The sequence below is a fragment of the Crocodylus porosus genome, unplaced genomic scaffold, assembly GCF_001723895.1.
Source record: "Crocodylus porosus isolate Cpor-Errol unplaced genomic scaffold, CroPor_comp1, whole genome shotgun sequence".
In the NCBI taxonomy this organism is placed as follows: domain Eukaryota; kingdom Metazoa; phylum Chordata; order Crocodylia; family Crocodylidae; genus Crocodylus; species Crocodylus porosus.
This window is the reverse complement of record NW_017728947.1, coordinates 101620609-101626216: the sequence shown is the minus strand read 5'-3', so window position 1 is coordinate 101626216 and position 5608 is coordinate 101620609. Positions and strand designations below refer to the sequence as shown.

The 5608-nt window shown below is 43.7% G+C and overlaps 1 long non-coding RNA gene across 1 annotated transcript in view; it reads left to right on the top strand.

The window, feature by feature from the left end:
* The first annotated feature begins 520 nt into the window (after positions 1-520).
* LOC109320989 overlaps positions 521-5608 on the top strand; it is a 15363-nt gene continuing 10275 nt past the window's right edge. Inside the window, exons 1-2 of the long non-coding RNA XR_002103918.1 lie at positions 521-534; positions 589-591. This is a non-coding gene — a long non-coding RNA (uncharacterized LOC109320989). The remainder of the gene's footprint in view (positions 535-588; positions 592-5608) is intronic.

The window sequence follows — 5608 nt, the reverse complement described above, 5'->3', positions numbered from 1 at the left end:
AAAGCGAAATAAGAGGCAACTATCAGAGTTGGACAGGGAAGAGAGAGTGACTGAGTATGGCGTATAAAGACAAACATAAAAAAATAGTTCTCTTCATCTCTGGAAAGGGGTAGGATGAAGACGTGATGTGTAGGAGGATTTTGTGGGAGGGAGTTGGCAAAATATTGGTGCATCTGGCTAGCCCTAGTCTGGCAAACTTTTCCTAAAAGAAGCCGTTGGCCAGAGAGGAGTCTTTGCGTTGTGAATCCCTTTCAACCTTCTCCCTGGGCTATGCGAATTAGGGTGAGCGTCAATCACCGAGCAGGAATGCATTCTGGACCACATTCCCTTACATTCAACTGCTAAGCAGAGTCCTATGGGGAGGAGCCATTTTTCGTCTCCTGAGGGTGTTTTGAGGGTCTGCAGCCATGAAGGTTGTTTAAGGCTGGATTAGGCTGGAGCCTAAAGTTTGACATCTGGTACAGTGCCTGAACCTCCAAACCTTCGGCATGTGTTGAGGAAGGCATTGCACAGTTAAAAACCCAGCTCTGTCCTGTTCTAACTCTGAGACACTGCCAGTAGAAAAACCCAAATGGTTTTAAAAGTTAGTGGGTCAGAAGCTAATAAGATCGGGATGAGTGAGTTCAATTATTCTGGACAAGACCACATCCTCAGCTGGGGTAAACCAGTACCACCCTGGTAGCACTCATGGTTTATACCTATATTCACCAGCTGTGGACCTGTCTCTTTGCCTATGTTTTTGAAGACCAACATGAATGGGGGATGGGAGTAGAGTTTAAAAAGCTGGTTTGCTATCATTTGCCAAGTGAATTTGTATTTAAAAGGCCCAGTTCTTCTCTCACTTACACCCTTGAAGATCAGAAGTAAATCCAGTGAAACAGAGGAAACTGCACAGATGTAAAACTGGCATAAACCAGAACCAAGGCATGCATCAAGTCTCCCTGATCACTGCTCAAAGTGATCTTTTCAGCTACCCCAATCAAATATTAATAATAATTATTTATTTATACAGCTCCAACTGTGCGCGAGGTGCAAGAAGAGCAGCCCATGTCCCAAAGAACTAACAAACTAAATAATAAATCTTTATCAATCTAAAGTAATAAATAATAAATCCTATACTTCGAAAGACACTTTTTTCTACGGATGTGTTTGCCCTCCCTTATACTGATCAGTGCAGCCTTTCCCTATACAGATCAGACTGGAAATGAAGCTCTTTGATGTTTACAAAGGCAAGGGGAATTTTCCACACCTTTCGGAGTGCCCTGGAGTGCCCTTCAGCTGCTGGTAAAGCATCTTGCAGTCTCTGAGAGTGCTAATTAGACCCAACAGCGACTGCATTGGCCTGCTTGCTGGTATTAAAATGCCTGGCAAGGGGGCAATGTTGCTTCTGTGTATAATCTGAATTGTGAAGCTTGCTTCTTTTATACATCTACATCTAGCAACTGTTTGGGTAGTTGAGTTACCAAACTTGTTCAAATCAGTTCTGGTCACAGAATCCCACCGTTTACCCATATCCTGGAGGTGAAAGGTTAATGCTTTACTCAGGAAACCAGTCATCCTCCCAAATACTATTATTGTTTATTTTGTTGAAATCTATTTTTCTACATCCCAGGTTGTCTTTATATAATCTTTTCCAGGTTGTCTTTACTGTGTTTTCATAGGATCACTCTACAGACTTAATCCCCTCCTGATCTGATATTGCAAATTGTGATGGAAAATGCCAAGTGTTCGGTGTTCTTTTAAATAGAAAGATTAGCAGAAAGAAAAATGATTAACTTCAGGCTACTTACTTTAACAGATCATATGTTATCAGGGACTCTGATCAGTACTGGAGTTGAAAGTAACTGTTCCACCAAGGCAAAAAGTTGTCCCACAGAATATCATGTCTTATCATTTTAGTAGCCTGGAACAGAGTCTTGGTTATCCAGATAGTTTCTTACAGGAGCAGTCATAAAATAGCCAGTTTGCTTCTTTTTGATCTTTTTTTTTTTAACCATCTTTTTTCATGCTCCCCACCCTCCTGTAACAAAACATTGAGGAAAATAACAGCAGGCAAATCCACTTGTAGACAGACAAGCAGTGGAATTCAATGCTGCAGGAGCTCAAACAAACATTGTCTCACTGGGTTCTCAAAGAACTAAGTGAATAAGCATTAACATACATAGATATCTAAAATTAAATAACGGCTAACTAACCTCCCACTTCTAAGTGAAAGCTGCTCTCCGCAGGGCATGTTTAGTAGTAATTCTCCCCCACACATCCTCTTCTACAGCATTTAGATGCATGCGATTTGGGTTTTACTCTCCTCCTAGGTATCACCAGTAGTGGATATTAAATCACAGGTTTGATCTCGTCTGACAAATCTTATTGGGAATCTGCAATACAGAAATATATTTCCAAGTAGACCAAAAGCATCAATCAAGTTTATCCTAGTAAGGAAATCTAGGAAAAATACACTGAAGATGCTTTCAAATGATACCTGAGGAAAAGCCATAGATTATGAAGACAAAAGGAAATACTAATGAGGATCCGGCTAGGTCTATTGGGAGGCTAGATAGCTGACCTTCATAAATTGACTTCCTTTTGCATAGGGTTATTTTTATACTACAGTCATCAAAGAAACAAAAATCTTAATACTTTTTGCCTCTTATTGCTCATTTAGTTTTTAACCTTAAATACATTCCCTACTGGATCCACTCTATCACGTATCCCTTGAAAGAGTCTCAAGGCCCCTAACAGACCTTGGCCCACAATAGGTGGTTAATGGGTAAAACCATGATCCCCCACTGTTTTGTTAAACCAGCTTCTTTCTGAGAGCACCAAAAGGCTGAAACTAGACAGCAATGCCCCAAGTGCTTCTGGTGCTGGTTTCAACTCACACTCCCCTGAAGATAAAGGGCAAATTCGGCTAACCTTATTCAAATCAAGTGAGTGCCTCCATCCCTAATTGTACCCATTATTTTATTAGGCCCAATTTATGAGTGTCCTGCAGCCACAGAAGTATCCAGGGAAAACTCCTCATACACGAAGCATCCTCGCAGAGCGGGCTCTGAGCCCCTCCCTTAGGAACTGTTTGCATGGGAATTCATGGAGCTTTCTGTGGAGCTAGAGGAAATACAGCCAGTGTATTCATTATGATTGGGGATGATTAAGAATCTTGTTCACAGCTAGAAGCTATTGTATTTTTTTATGAAGCGAGGTCTTTAGATTCCCTCCCCTCCCTTGTTGCCCCCTCTTCCCCCCACCAAATTTGGAGAAATGCACATAAGTTTAGAACGTGCATTTTTGTAAACAGAGGCAGCATCTTTATGTGAGTAGCCATGACCCTCATTTTCTACATATGACACAGAGCCAAAAATCTCAGCCCAGACATGTTTTAATTCAATTAGCTCATTTTCCTTGGCCTATCCCACTCAGATTCCTTTCTCTTTTATTAGTGGGAGACTGACATTCTACATGCTTAGGGACACTAAATGCTGCATATTGAAAATCCTCTCATTTTGATCTGCAAAGTGTTTTGTCCCTATACTAGTCACAGCAGGCAGGGAATAAGCTGTAAGGATTTTGGATTTGGGTCCAAAATTTGGAAACAAGTACATGTAAATTAAATTTGGAAACAAGTGCATATAAATTAAATTCTCTTTGGCCAAGGGCAAAATTTTGCCTGCAAGTCCCAGGCCAAAACAATAATCTATGCAGAGCTGGTCCTAACTGAAACTAGAAATTAACCCTGCTGGTCCTTAGAGTCCTATAGCTATAGGCCAGTAAAAGGATTATTTTCAAATTCAGTGAACCTCACAGACCATCTTCTTAGCCCTCCATCTGAAGACTGTCCAACATTCCCTAATGACAGATGCAAGCAGCCTATGGCATTCGTCTAGCTATTAGATGACATCCAGACAGGCAGAAAGTATATATTTGAAGGGTAGTTTGTCAAGGTTCTTTGGGTAAATCTGATATCTTTTATTAGACCAACTCAAATAGCTGGAAAAATTCTTCTTTGCAAGCTTTTGGGTACAAATACCTTTCAGCCGGCTGAGAAAGCATCTGCAGTTGGTCTGTGCTCTTCCTGGGTGCAATGAACGGTAAAGTAGCCAGAGGCTGGTCTGCATGCAAGAAAGGCAGACAGCAAAGATGTAAATTGAGGCTTCGGTGGGTGAGAGACAGGTTGCGGGGGAACAAATGTAGCTGGTAAATAGTGGAGAGGTACCTGGGGAGTCAGATGTTAGGTAGGTTATAATGTATCATTCATCCAATGTCTATGTTAAGTCCATGGTTTTTTATATCCAGTAGGTTGATGAAGTGACATTCATAGGCTAATCTGTGGAAGGTATTTTGCAAATTTCCTTTGAGGATCAGAACTGAGAGATTGGCGAGAGAGTGGTTTTCTTGTGAGAAATGTGCCCCCACCAGTAATTGGGTGTATTCTTGTCTCTGATAGATTTCTGTACGTACATACATACATATATATGTATATATATATGTAGCAAACTTACTGATGCAGTGCATGTCCGGTCTTGGAGAATCCTCTTCATGATTGGTGGAGCTCATCCACCAATCAGGTCACTGTTGGGAGGGGCCTGTCCCACCCCTGCTCGGGGCAAAGAGAGATAAAAAAAGAAAGAAACCTCGGACCTGGCTCGAGACTGCACTCTGCTGGCCTGGCAGAACTTTGGGGGCGGAGCCTCCTGCAAAGAATAAAAGGAGCTGCATGCCCAGCACTTGGGGAGACGAGTCAGGGACGGAGAAGAGCAGGGCTTAGAAGAGCTGAGGAGAGCTGCTCAGCAGGATAAAGCAGTATCTCGGACGAGCCCCTGGAGACTTCCATCAGCAGGGAACAGCATATGGCTCCAACGGCTAGGCTCTCAGTGCGTCTAAACCCTGGGAACTGCGTGAGGCGGCTCGGGCCACCAACCTCTGGTGTGCAGCCAGAGACATGGTGCACAGGCCAGTGCATGGAGCAGGATCTTTGGAGTCCCTTGGGTGGCTCAGGTCCCCAACCCCTGACGCAAGGCCAGGAACTTTGCGCAGGAGGTGCGGCATGGAGGGTCCAGGAGCAGACTGAGACCCAGTGCTGCATGAGGCAGCCTGGGCCTCCAACCCATAGCAAAAGGTTGAGTCCAAGAAGCCAGATGGTGCTTGGGCTACTGAGCCAGCAGGCAGGGCCAAGCCAGAGGCCCTAAAAGCCCTGCAGAGCAGAGCCCTGTTCTGGGGGACAGTGACCCCTGAAGCCCACCGCAGGTGAGAGAGCATCTTGGCTCAGAGGATGAGAGCCACTCTGCAGGCCTGGGAGTTGTGAGCTGAAGGGAAAAAGGATTCCCGCGGGAGAGGGAGAGGCCCTCCTGGTTAGTTAAGGGCTCCTGAAGTGGAGGTCCCACTGGGAGGGCCCTCCTCATTGGTAGATGAGTAGAGTCTTACATTTATAACTTTGAGTAGGGCTCTGCTGAGACCCCCTTTTGCTATTATTCACCTGTTATTTATTTGTATTGTGGCTTATTTGTTGTTCAACTATACTTACCTATAGTTTACCTGTTGGTCATCTATGTTTATTTTGGGGTTTACCTGTTTCAGATCAGATCCTTACCTGTGACTTACCTGTATCTGAAGC